The sequence below is a fragment of the Trachinotus anak genome, unplaced genomic scaffold, assembly GCF_046630095.1.
Source record: "Trachinotus anak isolate AG129_WGS33_773 ecotype Australia unplaced genomic scaffold, CSIRO_AGI_Tana_v1 ptg000002l, whole genome shotgun sequence".
Taxonomy (NCBI): Eukaryota; Metazoa; Chordata; class Actinopteri; order Carangiformes; family Carangidae; genus Trachinotus; species Trachinotus anak.
Genome location: NW_027273853.1, coordinates 17,914,700 through 17,933,480, shown reverse-complemented (window position 1 = coordinate 17,933,480; position 18,781 = coordinate 17,914,700). Strand labels below are relative to the sequence as shown.

The window sequence follows — 18,781 nt, the reverse complement described above, 5'->3', positions numbered from 1 at the left end:
TTGAGGGTTAAGACTTGGTTTTAGAGCTACGGTTAGAATTAGGTTTAGGTTAAGGTTAGGGTCAGGGTCAGGCACTCAGTTGTGATGGTTAAGGTTAGGGTAAGGGGCTAGGGAATGTATTATGTCAATGAGTGTCCTCACAAAGATGGAAGTACAAGTGTGTGTGTGTGTGTGTGTGTGTGTGTGTGTGTGTGTGTGTTGGTTTGGGGGTGGGGGGTGGGGGGTGGGGGGGGGGGGGGGTGGAGGACTGGAAAATAAAAGCAGTTAATGAGCTAAAAGTGGCTAAAATCTGGATATCTGAAGATGTTTTCAGTGTTATGGTATTACACAATAACACTTTTGCATTATCTAGACATTTTATTTCATGTAAACACCATAATAATATTGCCAAGTGCAGGATCAAATGTGGCTCAAAGCTAAAACAATGTAAGCAGCAGGGAGAGGAGATATTGATTTGATTTGACCAACATAGGTGCTACTAATGATAACAAGTGCTGAATTTTGTTTTCATTTAGATGTGTCAGTGTCCAGACATGGTGCACTCACATCTATCTGAACTATGTATCTGTCTTTCATTTCCCTCTATTGAAACCAATAAAACCAAACAATTCTAAGATGCATTTCCTGTTTCAGTGTTTTCCTTCCAGCTCTGGCAGACTCACAGGTCAGAGTGCACCAATGCATACAGTGATACACTGTGTTTGAAAATGTGATTATTTTAGCAGCATGAACACCTTAGTTTGTATGACAGTACACTACAAGTCCAAAAACTGCAGCATCACTCTAATAAACTGTTGATAATTGCTCTGCTAAATATATCCACATCGAATCTGCAATATCACATCATTTTACTGGGCTGAGTGCAGGGCAATTTTGTTGGGTAATTGGTTAAGTCATTGCCTCTTTATTAGCACACTTACAATCATTGTTATTTGTTAAACTTGAGCTTTACCTGCTATGACAAATGAGCTGTTAAAGACTTGTAGGACATTGACAGTAAGTGCAAGGACAAGGACAGTAAAAACAAAGCAATACAATTTTTTAACTTGTCATGTTAGTTCTAAAAGATTTTTTAACTCCCAGCTCATATTATTTCCTCCAGTTGTTTTTCCTCCAGAGAGTATATTTTGCCCAGCAACTTTCAGGTTTTAAAGCAGCTTAACCACCTCTAATCTAAGTTAACGTTAGTGGTGAATTTTGGGGGAGGTGTACTGCCTGGGAATATAAGTGCTGTCTGAGAGGCGTAATTCCAGACAAGAAAAGAACATTAACTGGAGAAAAGATTCTCTTCATTGCTGCAGCACAGAGCCAGACTCCGGTAGAATTTCACAATGCCAGGGTCATTTGTAAACTGATCGTAGGAGCTATACATAGCCTTTTCAGTGGTGGATTATTCAGACGATGTTCCAGTTTTTTCCAAGTCAATATGCTTTTACTTGTTGAATCAAAAATAAAAATGGACACCAAGTCATTCCATGAAATACAATTTAGCTGCAATTCCATGCTCTGATTGCACTATAGTTCCACACTGAAATGTCAAACGTCACTTGTCAGGTATAATGTTGAACATTACATAAATGTAACCTTACATAATTGATCATTTGATTGTTCCCTTGCATAAGTATACCCTTGTACACATGTGCCTTCTGACAAGCAGCATATAGTTTAAAGCAGTCTTTACGTAAAGTCTTTTTTTTTTTTATAATCTAATCATATTCTTCTTATTTTGCATTCATATTCTCATATGTTACTTATAAAATAATCAACTGAAGTGTGTTAATGATGTTGGACAGTGTTATTAGATCCACTGATTCTCCCTCCTCTTTTCACGCATCAGTCTGTGGGCACATTTGGTCCCCTCCGCCCTTATCCTCGACCACCTTTTCACTCCAGGTCTCTATATCTCACACAGCTAATGTGACATTTATCTGTAATTAGACTCTTACATATTTTAATAGAAAATGATATCCCTTAAGGTCCCCCCTGTCATTTGCATGGGCAGCTCTGATGATAATCAGGTCCTAGAAAAAACATTCTCAATGACATGGGCTGTCATCCCAAATTAGCAGCTGCAAAATCCTTATCAGGGGAGTGACCTTCCAGAGCACTGCTCAAACTTAGGCAGCATGTGGGAAGAGAATGGTCTGTGTCTGCACAGATGCATTACTATTTGCATGTTATCATACTACCTCTGGGGAGCTTACTAAAGCCATTGTTTGTAGTGTTATTTCAATTTACTGTATTAGATTCTACAGAGAACCATATATATTGGCAAATTATAAAAGACACCTTGGTATTTATTGCAGTGTTGGTCAACAACAACATTATTCTGTCTTATGTACCAAGACAGACGCTCACATTTTAGTCATGGGCTCTTTTATTGGTATTCTTTCCTCTTATAAATATACGCGGCAGCCAGTCTCACTTTGTTGTTATGGCCCATGAATATTCTATGTGAACGAGTGCTTTGCTCAGTCTGCTCGTTCCATAAAGATATCCCTGTGAGGGTTCCCATCTTATGAAAAACTGCTTGTGAGCTACACTAGTTGGTAACGAGTGATCATGTGGCTCATGTGGCATGCTCTGATGAAAAACAGTGAAACTTGAAACTGAATAGTACAACAAAGTATGTTGTACTGTGCAGTTCAGTCAATTCAGAAACAGTGTGATATTCATCTAAACCAGTGATGTACCGTCAGGGCAAGCAAGACAAGCAGTGCTTGCCCTGTTAAAGCTGAAAATAGACATCAATTAGAACGATACTGTAGTTGAAGTGATATCTCTCCTTATGTCTGACTCAGAACAGCTTTTGGTCCCATAAAGGATCTGATGCCTGTTTGCATTCATCATGTAATTAACTACCCACTTTGGTGGAAGCAGGGTATTGTAGCTGAAAGCTAGCTTGACTACCAGCCGTTGTAGCTATGGTTTCTGTCATTTTCGTGGTTGTGATCGTGTCCCGTTGACAAAGGCTGGAGTTTGTCAGGCAGAGAGGACAGCAGCTTAACTTGGAGGTTTGCGCATGCTCTTTGAGGATAATCCTGGGATCTTTCACTGGTGATTAGCTACAGCCAAAGTGTGTTAGGCAAGCTGTCCTAAGATCAGTTATGGCATTGCTGCATTAGACACATGCACATTAAGTGTTAAAATGCAGCAGTAGCACAAAGTAAATTATATTGTTACAGGAGTAGAGCTGCTCCTTTCAGGAATAGCTCAGTACATAGGTTGTGAGAGAGAGAGAAAGAGAGAGAGAGTGGCCGGTGACGCTGGCAACTGGAGCAGAGAATTAGCTAGTTAGTTAGCAATTAGCAGTGTAGCTGTGAATATACCGTGTGATGTATGTGCACTTTAAGCTGTTGGTCAGTAAATAAATGCTGCAACTCCTCGAGAACAAAGTTCCTGCATCTCCCCCATGTGCTTCCCAACCACAGTCCAGACTGTAAGCCAGGAAAGGTTAACAACACTGAGGCTGGAAAACACAGGATTCTGCACTCTCACCAGAGAGTGTCATTGTCAGTTAATAGCAGATATTTTTCATAGAAGTGATTTTTAGATGTTTTCCTCCATATAGCACATTTGATATGTTTACTGTCAGTTCAGAAGAATAATCCCAAAACTCCTTCAGACAGGAAGGAGAAAGGTGAAGACGTCCAGGCAGAGAGCAGCAAGATGCAGGAGAGAGACTGTCAGTGCACAAAATCATGAGACAGGAGAGGCCCTGAATTTAAGAGATTTGCTACTGCTACTGTCATGAAAAGGTATGCTTCAGTCTGGTCCATATTTTTCACGTTGGCATAGTAAACAGCTGAGTTGCACACTAAGCTGGGGGGTTGGTGGCTCAGCTCTGCTTGCCTATCTCTAAAAGTCACCGCACGCCACTGATCCGAATGAATATATATTAACTGTGTTTTCATTGCGCAGTTGATCATAGCCACCTGGTCCCCATCACAGTTTATGTACCCTACATGCAGACAAAATGCGGTCAAGCAGGTATTATCTTATCATGGATGTGTGGTATTTTTTCTCACTGGCAAAAGACCCCATGAAACGAGTCAAAACCAACAATGAAGTGATGACCACTAACAAGTGTTTCCTGATTGCTTATAGAGAATCCAGCTGATTTATGTTGTGCTCTCAAGCACCCACACCACTACTGTGGTGGTAGGGCGGATTTACATTGACAGGGGAAAAAACGATGTTCGGTTAATCATGATCAGTAGCCCTCCCCTCCAGTAGTAGTTTGTGTGAATGAGGAACTTATTCAGTCCTTCACTAGTCTGAAACTGGTTATGACTCAAGCTTTGGTAAAAAGAACAACACTGTAAGAGATTTGTAGGGTAGTACCTCACCACCAGCCCCATGGTAGACCGCTTAGTCTTTACTGGTCTATAGTTGGGCTCTTGTAGGAAATCTGCTAAGACTGGGATCGATGTAGGAAGGTCTAAGAAGATTTAGGAATGTAAAACTGATTTTATCAAGTGAAGGCCTTCAGCTGTCACTTTCTGTTACTTATTCACACTCAGCTGCTAACAACGCATCCCAGAAAAGACATCTAACTGACAACCTTTTGTTGAAAAGTTTATTTTTTGTAAATTGTAATGGCATTTGATGACTATATAAGATAAATCTGGATCTATAGGATCTGCTGGACAGATTTATTGGCAAAAGCCAATAAATACATTAATATTATACAGTAGCTTACAAGTGATGTGCCACCCCAGTAATAATGCAAGGCCTACATCCATGTAAAATCCAGATTTGTCTGGTTGAAAATTAGACAGAGCTCAGAGTCTTAGTGGACCCAGATTGCTTGAAAGCAATGCAATTTGTTGTGTGTACAAACATACATAGTGGGAACAATATGAATATAATGATTTATACTGAAGTGTCTGATTCCAGCACTAAAAGAGGGGGGTTGTGATTGGTACTAATAAAAATTATAACTATCAGACAGTTTTACAGAGACCTTACTGTACACATGGCCACATCTATTTTATTTATCCTCTTACAACAAAGTGTTGCCTCTTCATCCCTTTATCTTCAATCTCTCTCTCTCTCCATATCAGGGGAGCTCTTTGCTCAGGAATGATATTAGATGAATAAGGTGGTCGAGTGTGGCAGATTGGGAGTAAAATGTGAGACAAAGCAATTGCATTTCATATTGAATTGGGATTAAGGGACAACATGGACTCCCCCTACACACCTCTCATCGTTTGGACTTCCTATAGAGGCAGATGAAAGTCCTGAGGAAATTGAAAGGCCTTATCAGTCAGTCTGATAACCTTACAAGTTATGGAGCCTGTCATTTTTTCAACTCTGACATTAAGTTGGACATTTTTTTTTTCTTTCAGAGAAATGCAGTAGGTTGTTATTAAGACTTAAAAATGCAAAAGTAACAAACACATGATACTGCACCACAGTGTGTATGATTTAACGTACAATTCAATTACATCATGTTGAGTTGTCTACATGAACCTGTCTTCTGACTGAGAACAGTCTTCTGTTATACGCCTTAATGGTGACAAAGTAGCAGTCAGTCAACACATGGGTGGAACTACCTTCTTGCCCTGTCATCGCCAATCTACCTGAAAATATTTGACAAAGAATCAATGTTGTTTGTGTTTGTGGATCTGAGGAAAATGTCCATTAAAGGAAAATGAGTGTAGAAGAACACAGGGTCCCTACACACAGTCCTAGTTGACATAATGTATTATTATTTTGTATCTTAACGACTGGAATTATTGAAAGATGCATACAAGAATAAAACCGATTAAAACCATAGTTTACAGTTCAACACTAAATGAGAAAAAATGGTTAAAGGATAATTTGAGGTCCTAAAAAGCATCTCCAATAATTATGCATTTGTCCAATCTAGTGGGCTATAACTATAACCGTCTCAGTGCCACAAACACGCAGAGAAAAATCAATGTTCTTCATGAAGTGATCCTTTAACATTGTCATTGCCTTTAACACTGATTTAAACCTCCTGCTTCTCACCCCTGTTGCTCTGCTGCTTACTGATGTCTGATGTGATCCAGTTGTATTTCCCACAGCACAGTGTCTCTTTTCTCTGGATCACATCTGTCAAGAATGGTGAGAGACTGACAGAGAAAGAGAGAGGGACACAGAGCGAGAGAGAGAGAGAGAGAGAGAGAGAGAGAGAGAGAGACTGAGAGCTTTGAGACCTCCTCAGTGCAACATCTGCCGTTACATTGGGAGTTCCCTCTCATGCTGTTTGCTTTGCAGAGCAAAGCATGTACAGGCTCTGTGGTTTCCTTTCTGGTTCTCTCTTCTCACCCTGAGATAGGGTTTGTGCATTTGCTTCATTTTGGAGTGGAACCTCTGGAAAGAAAGAAGCTGAGGGAGCGAGAGGGCAGTGGCTAAAATTGCTGTCATGGTCAAATTTTCACACCTCTGTGTCAGATGACTGCCACCCATCCATGACACCTCGTTAGAAGGCCTGTGGCAAAAATGATTATATGGAGGGTATGTGACATATAGTTTCAATTCAGTTTAAATATCCTATTTCAAATGGTAAAATATTAAGGAAATAAGAGGAATTATTAGCAATTATGAAAGTTTGTAAAATTCAAAATAAATTCTGAAGTAAAACTTGTTACAGTTACAGTTTGAAGGACATATTTTATTTGAAATATTTTCGGTATTCTTAGAGAAGTCCAAGAATATCCCAAATTCACAGGGAGAGGGCTCATACCAAGCAGGTTTCGGAGAATTAGTAAAATGGTCAGCAGCCTTGAAGTTATTCTTCTATCACACCTTACCACTCACTACTTCAGCACCAGTTTCTGCAGTTGTTCATAAAATGTGTTTTGTTTACAATTCTTCCATGTGCACTCAGTTTGATTGCATTTCCTTTAATATGCCAGCTCATTTAATCAGAGAGCACATTTTCTAATGAAACTTTCTTTGAATCTAAGAGGAGCAACCCCAACTCTACCGAGGCCGCATAAGGACTTCTAAAGTCTTTCAGTAGACAACCAATGTATTATGTATTAAATGGGAATAAAACTAGACTGAATTCTCTGAAAAATGAAACCCTTGTGATCCGACAGTGGAAACGATATCATATTTAAAGTATCCACTGAAAGGGCCTAAGGTCATAGTAAGATCAAGTGTGGTAATGTTTTCTGATTAGGGTCAAGAATATTTTGAATATAGTTAAAATAACTGATTAAAGCAAATTTCTGCTGCAATCAAACAAGCTATAGCACATTACTCAACCAAAAAAAGTATTCCAACCTCTGCATGGTGTTTTAATCTCTTTTGATACTTTAACAAAACTCTGTGGAAGCTTCTGAGCCAATATTCACTTTCATCTGCGAGAAAATGCTACCCCTCTCGTTGCAGGTTTTACATCTAAAGCAGAGGAATGTGTCAAAGCCTTACATTTATTGGAATCAGCCTCAGCAATACAGGCGAGCTCTGCGTCAACGCTCAGTCTACTGTTGCTGTTAAAGTGAAAATATCAGAAGAGAGACTTAACAAAAAAAAAGCCGATGTTAAAAACATTACTACCATAATGTCACTGAACAAAAACAGAACCAAAACGTATGGTAATAACTCAATATGTACTGCGGTGGAGCAACTGCTAGATCAAAACTGCACTGGGAAGACTGAGTGCTTATTGGATGTTACCCCAGCACAATGAGATATGGTTGAGGACACTGTCATGCTGAAAGCAAGGATGACAAACAAGACATGACCTATAGCTACACAGTTACACTGGCTGAGCACATGCAGAGCTATGAGCATGAGTGAATCCTGCTGAAGACAACAAAATAGGAAATCCAACAACTAAAAAGATGTTTACCACACTGGCTTGAATACGGTTGACTGAACTGGGAAAATGTGAGTCTGCCAAGGCTATCTGGGTAAGGTGGTCCAGTAAAGAAAAGTATAGTACAGGACAGACATACAGATATCGATCACTATCTGTCACTCCAGTGCTAAAAAGGAACTCATGCGTTAAATAGGTATGGTGTGTTATTATCACTCATTTTGGAAAAAAAAAAATCTCTTCAGTTGTAGCGCCCTTGACAGATTTGATAAAAGCCCAGGCTTAGTATGTCTGGAACGCTTTTTTTGACAAATGTCGAAAGGTGTTTGAAAATGTGTAGACACTCTTGTGTGCTGCTGTGGTGCTGGCTGCTCCATGAGTACAATTTTCACAGCAGGTGGACACTTCAGAGTGGGAGCAGGTGCCGTCCTGTTACAGGGAGATTATTTGAGGTTGGGTGTTTGGATGGGTGGATAGAGCGATAGACCTGTCACCTTCTCCTTCTCCTCTAAGTTTAGAATGCACCAGCTCAATTACTGTTCTTCAGCACCTTCAATGTATAAATATGGTGACGTGTGTACCAGCCTGTCATATGAACACTTTTTGCATTTTACAATTTTGACTATAACTTAATCCAGCCCATAATCCCTAGGAATTACATCTATATTGGACAAATCTGCACCTCACAATTTCATCAAAAGCCAACACTCACAGCAAGAGGTCAGATTTTTTTATGCAAGACACAAAAAAGATAACAGGAAAAAGAAGGTGAGAGAGTTGGAGCAAAGGTGCCTGTCTGGCGTTTTAACCCCTAAGCCAAGGGGGTGCAATCGCTGATATGTAATTAACATTTGCCCTTTTGTTGAAACCACAGTCCTTGTTCATGTTTATGAATTTTTATTGAACAATCCAATATCATGTGTGATAGTTGTGATTAAACAGAGTTGCTTATACTATATGATTTCTCTGTCTCAAAAATATCGAGTGACTTTTCATGTAACCTTCATTCTATCACATCCCTCCTAGCGCTGTTCCTCTCCGTCCTCCCTTACTCGCCTTTCAGAGGCCTTGTTGACCTTATTATAAATACTTTGACCTTTTCACCAGCTGGCTTCTCCAGTTGTGGACAAGGGCACATTACAGGTAAGTGATCAGTCGAACAGAATGGCTGACAAGCGCTCAGATGGACAGGACAGTAGGTGGTAGAGTTCTGGGGGCAGAGCCCAGGCTGGAAAGGCTCCTGAATGTCAAAGATGGGGGCAGCGATGAGGAAGAAAGAAGGTGAGAAACACAGAAGAGTCAAGGCACCCCGGCATGCTGTTCACTGTCCAGATGACCCCTCTCACTTTTTCTCGGCAGTAGGATGTGCCCGCCAGCAACTCAGTCCATCATGTTGACTCCAACAGCTGAGCAACATCTGTTCATTAGACTTGACAGATGAAAGAGAGGCCCGTGAAGATGAGATGAGGAGGATGGGGGCACATCCAACCTAATATGTCTCTCATATAATTATGAGGAGCTCATGTAATATAGCAGTCCTGGAATGATGTTGTGTTCCTGGTCCCTTGTACATGTGATCCACACACCAGGCTGCACAGATAGGTGGCAAGACAGGGAATTGTAAGTAGTAATCGAGGCATTTGCTTCATCTGTCACGCTTCTCTCAGCTCTATTGTGCTGTGCTGAAGGTCTTTCTCTCCATTACATTGTTTTGTTGCCTTTTTTCCTCAACCTCTGAAATGTCACAGGGAAATGGGCACAAAGCATTGACATGGATGAGAGCCGATAAATAATGCAGAAAACATTACCCCCACCCCCCCACCCCGCCCCTTATACACTGACACAGGTGAGTTTGTAAGGGAGAAGATGGTAGAGGGCAGGCACATAACATACACATTCACAAACAAAAACACATGCATCCTGTGCAGATTTCTATGTAGAACTCATTTAAATATTTAATCAAATACTGCAAAACACAACCTTGCAAGAAAAATACTGAGAGCTACTAAAATGAAATCAAACCTGAAATGATGTTTGATACTACCATACATACACTTTATTGAAGATGCTTGTGAGGGCATGCATCAGGTGCATCAGGTAGCAAGAAGTAGAAACGGATGGAATAAATTTGATCTTATCACCCAGGGAAGCAGGTCACACCACTCAGGACTCTGACAAATACTGTGGCTGAGAAAAGAGGTTTGAAAGAAAGGTCAGTGAGTGCAGGACTTAGTCAGAAAAGAGAATTAAGTCATCACTATAGCTATCTGAAGTTCAAACACAACACTGTGTCCACTCTGCTCCAGCCTTATCTCCCCTGCAACAGCAATGCTGGAGGGTCTCTGCGTGTTAGCTTTTTTCTGCAGGTGATAGGCGTTGCTGACACATTTTAAAAGTGTTATACATCTGTTCTTGGCATTTGATGAGGATTTGATGGATAAGGCTCTATCTTAGAAGGAAATCAAAGGTATTAATATGGTTGCTTCATGCTTAACATGATTCATGTTAGAAGGGAACCACCTGTTTTCCCACTTCAGCCACAAAGACAAATCAAAATGGACACTTTGTTTTATTTTAGGTGGTTAAGATTCACAACTCGCGTTTCTTGACTAAACCTTAGACTAGTCTGAACATCTATTTTAGATGTGAGATCACATTTCTAAGTTCATTATCACTGTGCTGATGTTCCCAACCACTGCACTACCTAATATTTCAGAAGTGGATTTACTTTGATACACTACTGGGGTTTCTATTGATTTAAGAAATAATAATTCATTGATTCTTGACAATTTTGTCAGTATCTGCTGCTGTGGGTTCAGTCCAATGTTTAACTCTCAGGTTGCAGTCTGAGTTGCGCTGCCACAATGGAAGTCCATATCAAGTGCAGAGGCCATAAATGATGTGCACTATTTCTTATCTTATTGAACCAAGTGGCAACCCACTATGACGTCACCCACTGGTTTTGTGTTTGAAGCCTCGAGTTTGTAATTTGGCCCTAGCCATCTTGGTCTGTTGAAACCAGAAGGTTTGGCAGAGAAGGCGGAGCTGAGGAGGAGTGAGGGGTGGATCTGACCTGCTCTGTGCTCTATCCTGATTGTCAAGCGGGCCTCCGTGTGTGGTACAGTCTGTTAATCACACGGTAGCCTCGCCCTGATGCATACCCTGCTTTATCATCTATCTTCCTCTAAAAGGGACTATAATTTAAAAAAATGAACATCAAATTGACCTGAAACTAGCGATTGAGATCATAAACTCATTAGGACAATGTTCACTGAGGTAATAAATTGAGTCAAAAGTAAACATTTTTCCATAGACTTCAATACAATTGGACTTCTTTTTGCAACCAATGGGGTCATACAGAATGATCATTAGATAGGTTTAAGGTGAAGGTTTTAGACACTTCAGCATAGAATTCACTTTTCAGACCCAGAGTCTACGTCCATTTTTATATACAGTCTATGTATCAAACCTTATATTATGCCAACTTCATTGGTTTAAATTGCAATATGACACTTTAGTGATATAGCTGTTCTTCCATCATCTAGATCTAGTTTACTGTTCCATGATTTTATGGACAAGGACTTAGCACTTCTGCAGTGACTAAAGGCAAGTCCACAAGTTTGAGTTTAAGGACAGAACAAAGCAGTGGTGACTTCTGACTGCTATTACTGCCCACCTGATCACCTGCATCATCTCATTTTGTCACATGCCTTGCCTTACAAAAAATCTGTTTTTTCCTTGAATAGTTTTCTTCTCGTCTTTTTACATGACTCTAAATGAGGCTCTCTTTTACAAAATAAGACAGTTATTTCATGACATTGAACATTTTGCACACTTGGCTAACCACCCTTCCCACCAAGTTGGGATTTTCTGATTCAAGCTTGAAATGCATGTCATGTGTCAAGGTCAGGGATTAATGAATAACATCTTTAAAGTCGGCTTACCTGTTTTGACGCCACTGGATCCAGTATGTGTTATTCAGTAGCATTTTGGTCCTGCTCCTTTTTGGAAGAACTTAAAACTTGGGTTGGGTCCAAGATAGTGAAAGTAAAAAAAATGTTGTGTTCAGTATATTTTTGCTGACGCATAGGAAAATACAGGCTCCATACACCTCTGGAATTGGCAGATTCACCGCTTATAAACAGTGAGTCATCAGTTTCAGTTACATAGTATGAAAAACTGTTGACAGAAATTGATACAGTAGAACAAAAAAGACAAGATCAGAAATCTCAGAAGCAAAGCATGGCAAGGTCCTTGGCCAGAGTAGGACATATGGACAGTTGCAACATGCCGTGGCCAGAGTAAGTGCTTGCCAAGGTAGCAACCTAAGAAATTGTTTGTTGACACTAGGTGAGGGAAGCTGTCTCCTCTGTAGGCTTGAAACAAAAGCCCTGGTGAGGGAGGCATTTGGAAAGGCAATGAAAGATGGCTCAGTCAGCTTTGACATATTCTGGAAACCATTCAGCAATTCAAGGGGGTGAAGGCAGGACAGCAACCAGTCTGAGTAAGATTGGGAAAATGCCAACATCAACTGGGGATATTGTCTGAAAATGAAGGAAGACTTTTGAAGAACTGTTAAGCTCCATAAAAATGCTCCATGGGCAAGAGGCAGACCTGCAATATTTGGCGGTGGTAGTGGTGGCATTCACAGTCTGAATTTCAAGATTCAAAAGCAACCCACTCAAAGCACCCAGTGTGGTACTCAAATCAAGAATCCACTTGATGTTTGCTGCTCTTACAAAGATCCCCTTATGAAGTAACAGCAATTATGTAAACTGGATATTTACAGTAAATAAGTTGGTAGGAGAGGTGAAAATGAGAGGAGAGAGTTCAATATTAGATTGAAAAGCTGTTCAAGTAGAGTGGCTTTTTCAAGGCTTAAATTAGAGGAGGACTTGTGATTTACAACTATATATATATATTTACTTAAATTGATGCTGTGACTATTGCATGAAAAGACCAAACGTATTAAAATAGGTCAAAATGTACCTGCAGCACAGAGCTTTCCCTGTGAGAAGCAAAAAACATACAGAATATGCTGAGACGTTATTATGATAGCTTGGTTGCTAGTAGCTAGCTGTGTTTGCACTACTTCACTATCAAACACTTTCATTATCCAGTGATGATTACCATTCTGGCCTTCATTTGTGTTCCCCTATGTTGCCAAAAAAATTCTCGGCAATGAAAAAAATAATAAACTCTTACTGCCTTGGATTGAGCTTTTTTCAATGCTTTTTTTTTCTTTACTATTTCAAAATTGTAACAGAAGTTTCTTATGTGCAACTTTGTACGGCAACAGTTGTATGAAAGCCCCCTACACATTTGCAAAACCTGAGCTGCATCATGTCTCTCCCAGAAAGCCCAAACGCACTGCCCCACAGTAAGAGAAACAAAACAACTGAGACAGAGGAGGAGGGGGAGAGGAGGACGCAGATTATGCATTGGCATTTGTTACCCTAGGAGGCACTGTTGTTCCTAAATTGAGGAGAGCTGGGTTGCAACCACTGCCAACTTATCATGCCAGCTCTCTTGAGTATGAAGACAGACTAAACATGAGGTAAATTCAAGTACAAAATACAGAACAGACATATCTGAAATAAGGCACATTACTCATGACAGGACTGACCCAATTCTGTTACACCCAAGAGCTAAAATATGGTCCATGTTCACCAAACCACTGGTCCATCCATCCATACATACATACATTAACACATGCATACTGACAAAGTGGCACAGTATTGAAAATGTGGCACCACTTCAGTGCTGAAACATTCAGTAGGCCCACATCATGCACAAATGCATACCTTTCCTACTGTCAAAAAGAGTTGTTCTTTTTGTACAGTATGTGTTGAGATTATAATGTTTAGAATTAGACAACCTCAAAACTAGTACATGGCTGAAAACAGACCCCTATATTGTATTGGCACCAAGATGCCATTTTAGCATAAAATTTCATTTTTAGGGAATACCTACCTTCCTTCGAAGGTCACATTGGGCAAAAGTGTTACATTCTGGGGCTTCACACACATGCAGAGAGCAGAAAACTTCAGGTTGCATTTGCTGGTCTGTGGTATGACAGAAAAAAAAAGTAAAACCTGGGCCTGTGTCAATGTGCCCTCTGTCCCCTAGAGCTCCTGTGCCATCACAGAGTGACAGGCCTTATTCTTACTGATCTGTGAGCATGAGCGACAGCCACTGATCCGACCTGGAGTAGCGCCACCGCAGTTCTAGCAATGCCCAGATATTTTTTTTTTTTTTTTTTAAAACACAAAAGTCACTGAAGAGGTTAAATGTTTAGCTATGTACAGAGAGGAATCAGGCAGATCTGGTTAAGCACCCAAACAGGGGCAGGGGATGTGTCTTCTTCCAGGGCAAGACGCCAGCTGGAACGTGACTCACAATTACAGCCTTCTATCCATTTCACATTAGCTGGGCTTGGTTTCTGCTTTGAGCCGGGAATGAGCCTTGAACAGCTGGTTCATGAGGTGAGACATTTTTCAGGACACAGATAACGCCTCATAATTGCTGGTTGGATTGTACATGGAGTTGGGCATGTAATTATCTGCATTTGTAAAGATTTGCAACTTGTTATATGGAAATAATTAGGCTCTCATCAAAACATACAGCAATGCTGTTTTTGCAACCATGAATAAACAGGTAGCTTGTTAAATTAGCAGAGTGTACAGGATAAGCCAATTAAATACAAAACTATTTAAAATGCCACAACATTTAACATGCCAAAACTATGATGTGGATAGTCATTTTAAAGGAACAATTTTTAAGTTTAGTATAAGTTTACTGCTACACATCCAATGTTAGTGTAGCCCTCCCAACCAACTCTAATTTATTACAGAATTGTCATGGTAAAACCCCTTATACCTGATGACAGGTATAAGCATGGGAGCTGAATTGGAGGGAGTCTACTAAAATATTGACCTTGTGATGTGTTTACTTAAACTAGAGCATATGACTCTGCCTAGGGTGCAGAGAGGCCTGGTTAGCTTATTTTATAGCTATATTGTTAATGTGAGCTTTAATACGCCCATGCATGTACCTTCAACACACTATAGCCCTAATAACCCCACATTCAAATAAACACTGTGACTGCAAATACACATCGCAACGGGAAGAATGTTTATTACACAGAAAGAAAACATAGGCAATCACCCTTTATTTTTTTACCTGGTGAACCTTTGAGTCCATAAAATAAAATAGGTTCTCTGGCGACAGCATGGATCCTGAGCACCCTCTACAGCAGCAGCAGACCAGCGGCAGGCATGCATGGCGGGCTATAGGTCCGGAGGTAGGCAGGCACACTAAGCAGAATTTCAAAACACTAATAAACTCACTATTGGTTCTCATACATTTTCATATTGTCACCAGTTCAAATAATGTCCATACTCACTCAGGAAACTCGGCGTAAAATATTTCTCCCTCACACACATGCAGTGTCCTTCTCCCAGATAGCGGGGACGAGGCTAACTCTAGCTCTTACCGGTAGGTAATTGACGCTCATCTCTGACAGGCATGGATTGGCTAACAACAGATTGATACCTGGTTACTCAAATAAACAAAAGAACCGTCATGAGACATTCACAGACCATAAAGAACATGGGACATTTTAGTACCTTCCCCAAATGAAGTGCACTTATTCATTTCTCTGTATTAATTCAAGCTTATTTCACCATAGAACTAATTTAACCGGCAATATTGCAAAATTATACTGAATATTTGAAAACCAAACACATGTAAATACATATCATTTATAGCAGGGCGCTACATTAGCATTAACAGCTCGTTACCGTCCAGTGTTGCCAAGAGTGTCAGCATTTACAAGACAGTGACAAGACAGCCCTGCTGGACCGGGGCTAACTGGTTAGCATGCTAACTTCAGCAAAGACAAGAATTAACATAAGTAAATGCTAAATAATAATAATAATGTTAATCATAATAACCTTATTTATATAGCACCTTTAAAAACAAAGTTTACAAAGTGCTTTGGAAACAAAGCAGAAGAATAACAGGAAAGAGTCTCAGGAAGCAATATAACAACAGAAAACAGGATGGTAATGCTAATAATTCAAAACAAGAGGGTTGCTTTCCACCATTGTAGACAGTTCTTGGCAAGTGAAGGAATGGAGTTTGATGCTGCTTCTAGACAGGCAAGGAAACAGCTGTTAATGCTCATGTTAGCCATGTAAATAGCTCAAATAGCTCAATAAATAGGATGAGGAATTCATAAAGGTTCCACTGCTGAGCCACCTGACCTCTCATTACATGGTTTTCAAAGTCTTGATGTTAAAAAGATGTTGACTGATTTTGCAGCATTACATTCAAAATCAAATCCAATCAGTTTAAACTTTGAAGCCCTTCTTCCCGTCTTGGTTCACTGCCTGCTTCCATCTTCTTGATACACCTTACTGTCACACCCCCATGATCCCACTGGCACACCATTTCCCCACATCTGCTCACTCTTCCTCTTGGGCCAGACAACATCAATGTTTGCTTTGTCGATTTAACATGATGTCGCATTTTATGTCCACTGGCACATGAAAACAGATTGGCAGTCATACCAGGTTTTAGGAATGGGCAAATTTATGAATAGAATATATATCATACTTTAGTCTCATGTGGTTTTATCTGTTTTTCATAATTTGCCATCATGTGATTCTGTCATTGGAGAAATTACTTGTGTTTGGTGTTACTGAAAAATGGTGACAGAAACAGGTGATGCAAAAAAAAACAAAAAAAAAAAAACTGTAGCCTAGCTACAGCCTCCTAGCCTGTCTTCAGTAACGCAATTAGTGACTTGTTTGAAACCCCATTTAGAGTCAGAGACAGTATGTCAGTGGAGCCCCTCAAATCTTTTATAACGCACAGTGAAGAATTTGCATGAGGGAATACAATGCAATACAATAATTTCTTCAGTTTTACAGGAATGCAGAATGCTTTTTATCCAGCAAAAACCTTACGCTGACAATAAATTCAACATTCCCCTGGTGTCCAAACAGGGGAAGAATTCAGTGCACCAGCTGCAAGGAAGGGAAGCCTGTGTTGTAGTGAGCTCAGAGCCTCAGGAAACCAAGGCAGAGAATGTGAGAAATGAATGGGAGTAGTAGCAGGGAAGAAAGACTGTAGGCCATGTTGCTAAACAGACAGAATGTGCCACACCAACAGATGTGTATATTAATAAACTGGCACACTGTTTTATTGCCACATCGCCACTGTGCCACCATCTTGAAGAGATGAGTGATGAGAAGCTGTCATTTAGAAATAGGTGATACAGATTTTCGAAATGACTGATCACCAAATGTGATTGATTTCAGATTATGGTAATTATGTGCATGTAGAAGAAATGCGTTTTTTATTGTTTGTTTTTTTTAAGTGCCATCTTGCACACCATGCACAGACCACCAGTAGAATTTTCTATATAATTAACAGATTTATACAGAGCCATGTTTGACAGCCATGTGTTTTACAGTTCTTACTGCTGTGTTTCTGCCTGAGTCAGTGTTGTTAAAGGAGCCTCCTGAGAGTTATAGCTTTGTTTTTTTTACCGTAATCCCTTGTATTTGCTGTTCTTTGGTCTAGTTAAATAATGGGAGGCAAAGCTTTGGAAAGCTCAGTCTTCATTCTGACTCTCACCTATGGTCATGAGCTTTGGATAGAGACAGAAAGAATGAGATCACGGATACAAGTGGCTGAAATGTAGTGTCCTCTGTAGGGTGGCTGGGCCTTAGAGGTAGGGTAAGGCTGGAGACCCACTGGATGTGTCATGTGTGCGTGGTAGCTGCAGAACATCTTTGTTTTCATTTCGGTGCCCGTGTTGATGGATTAGAGAGGACACACTGCATACGTGAGGCGAACATCTTGTGACGCTGCTGCATCGAGTGATCGATAAGTTTGGTGTATCCTTTAATTTTCACACCTGACGTGTGTGTCTTGCAGCAAAAATGGACAGAGAAAAGACATGATAACAGTCATATTAACATCATACCAGCAATATTACACAAAACTAACACCTTCCACTATAGTCTATGTCTAGGCTGAATCTGGACATGTCATAGACATGAAAAAATATAATTCTTTTTAAATTTTTAACCATTTTAGAAGCTGCATGTGGAGACAGTGGCATTTTAGACGCACTTACTGCCAAAAATAAAACAGAAATTCATCAAAAATGAACAGAAATGCAACATTCAAGTATCCTGCAAACTCTGTGTAGACAGTGGCAGCGATGGAGCAGAGCACACACACAGCAGATCAGCAATGGCAGCTGCGACACACGCCACGTGTCCAGTGTGTCTCCAGTTCTGACATCCGACGGGAGCTCTGAGCAAAGCCACTACTTCTTTGCATCGAAAGGAGCCAGTTGTGGTAGTTTGGGCGCCTGGTTAGGTTGGGCTCTGGGAGACTTCCATTTGGAGACTTCCAATTGGTAGGAGGCTTCTGGACAGATTACTGAGGAGCATTATGGAGAGATTATATATCTCATCTGACCTGGGAACGATTCCCCGGGAGGTTGCTGGGGAGAGGGATGTCTGAGCTCCTTTGATTGACCTGCTGCCACTGCATCCCTATCTCAGATAAGCGGCAGGAAAACAGATGGATGGATTGATGGATGTCAGCAACAGTCAGCAATTATATGTTATTATTATTCCAACTAGGGAGATCCAGATCAGGGATCTTATATAGTGTTAAGACTTCTTAGGGTTTGTGAAAGTCCCTGCCTGCCTTGTGACTGGATGGCTGGTCAGTCTACAAGTCTGGCTGGAAGCGTTTGATGTTCACACATAAAGAGATAAACTGGTGCCTTATTGTCCTCCTGACCAGCTGTGGCTAACTCTATGGCAGTGTTTCTGCTGCTGCCCAGGCCTTTTCCCAAATTATTTCGTATGCCACTGTGCCACTTGCACCTGCTCTCGGCTGGTGCTCTGCTGAACTGTACACGGACATGCAGACTGAGGCACCCAAATAAATAAA

General features: G+C 40.5%; 1 long non-coding RNA gene across 1 annotated transcript; it reads right to left on the bottom strand.

Moving 5' to 3' along the window:
• Positions 1–6,714: 6,714 nt before the first annotated feature.
• LOC139627204 (uncharacterized) lies at positions 6,715–15,499 on the bottom strand. Its single transcript, XR_011692519.1, has 6 exons — positions 15,204–15,499; positions 14,981–15,114; positions 13,772–13,863; positions 11,743–11,819; positions 9,852–9,985; positions 6,715–9,532 (listed from the first exon to the last, which is right to left on the bottom strand). It is a non-coding gene; the product is annotated as an uncharacterized lncRNA (long non-coding RNA).
• Positions 15,500–18,781: the final 3,282 nt, after the last annotated feature.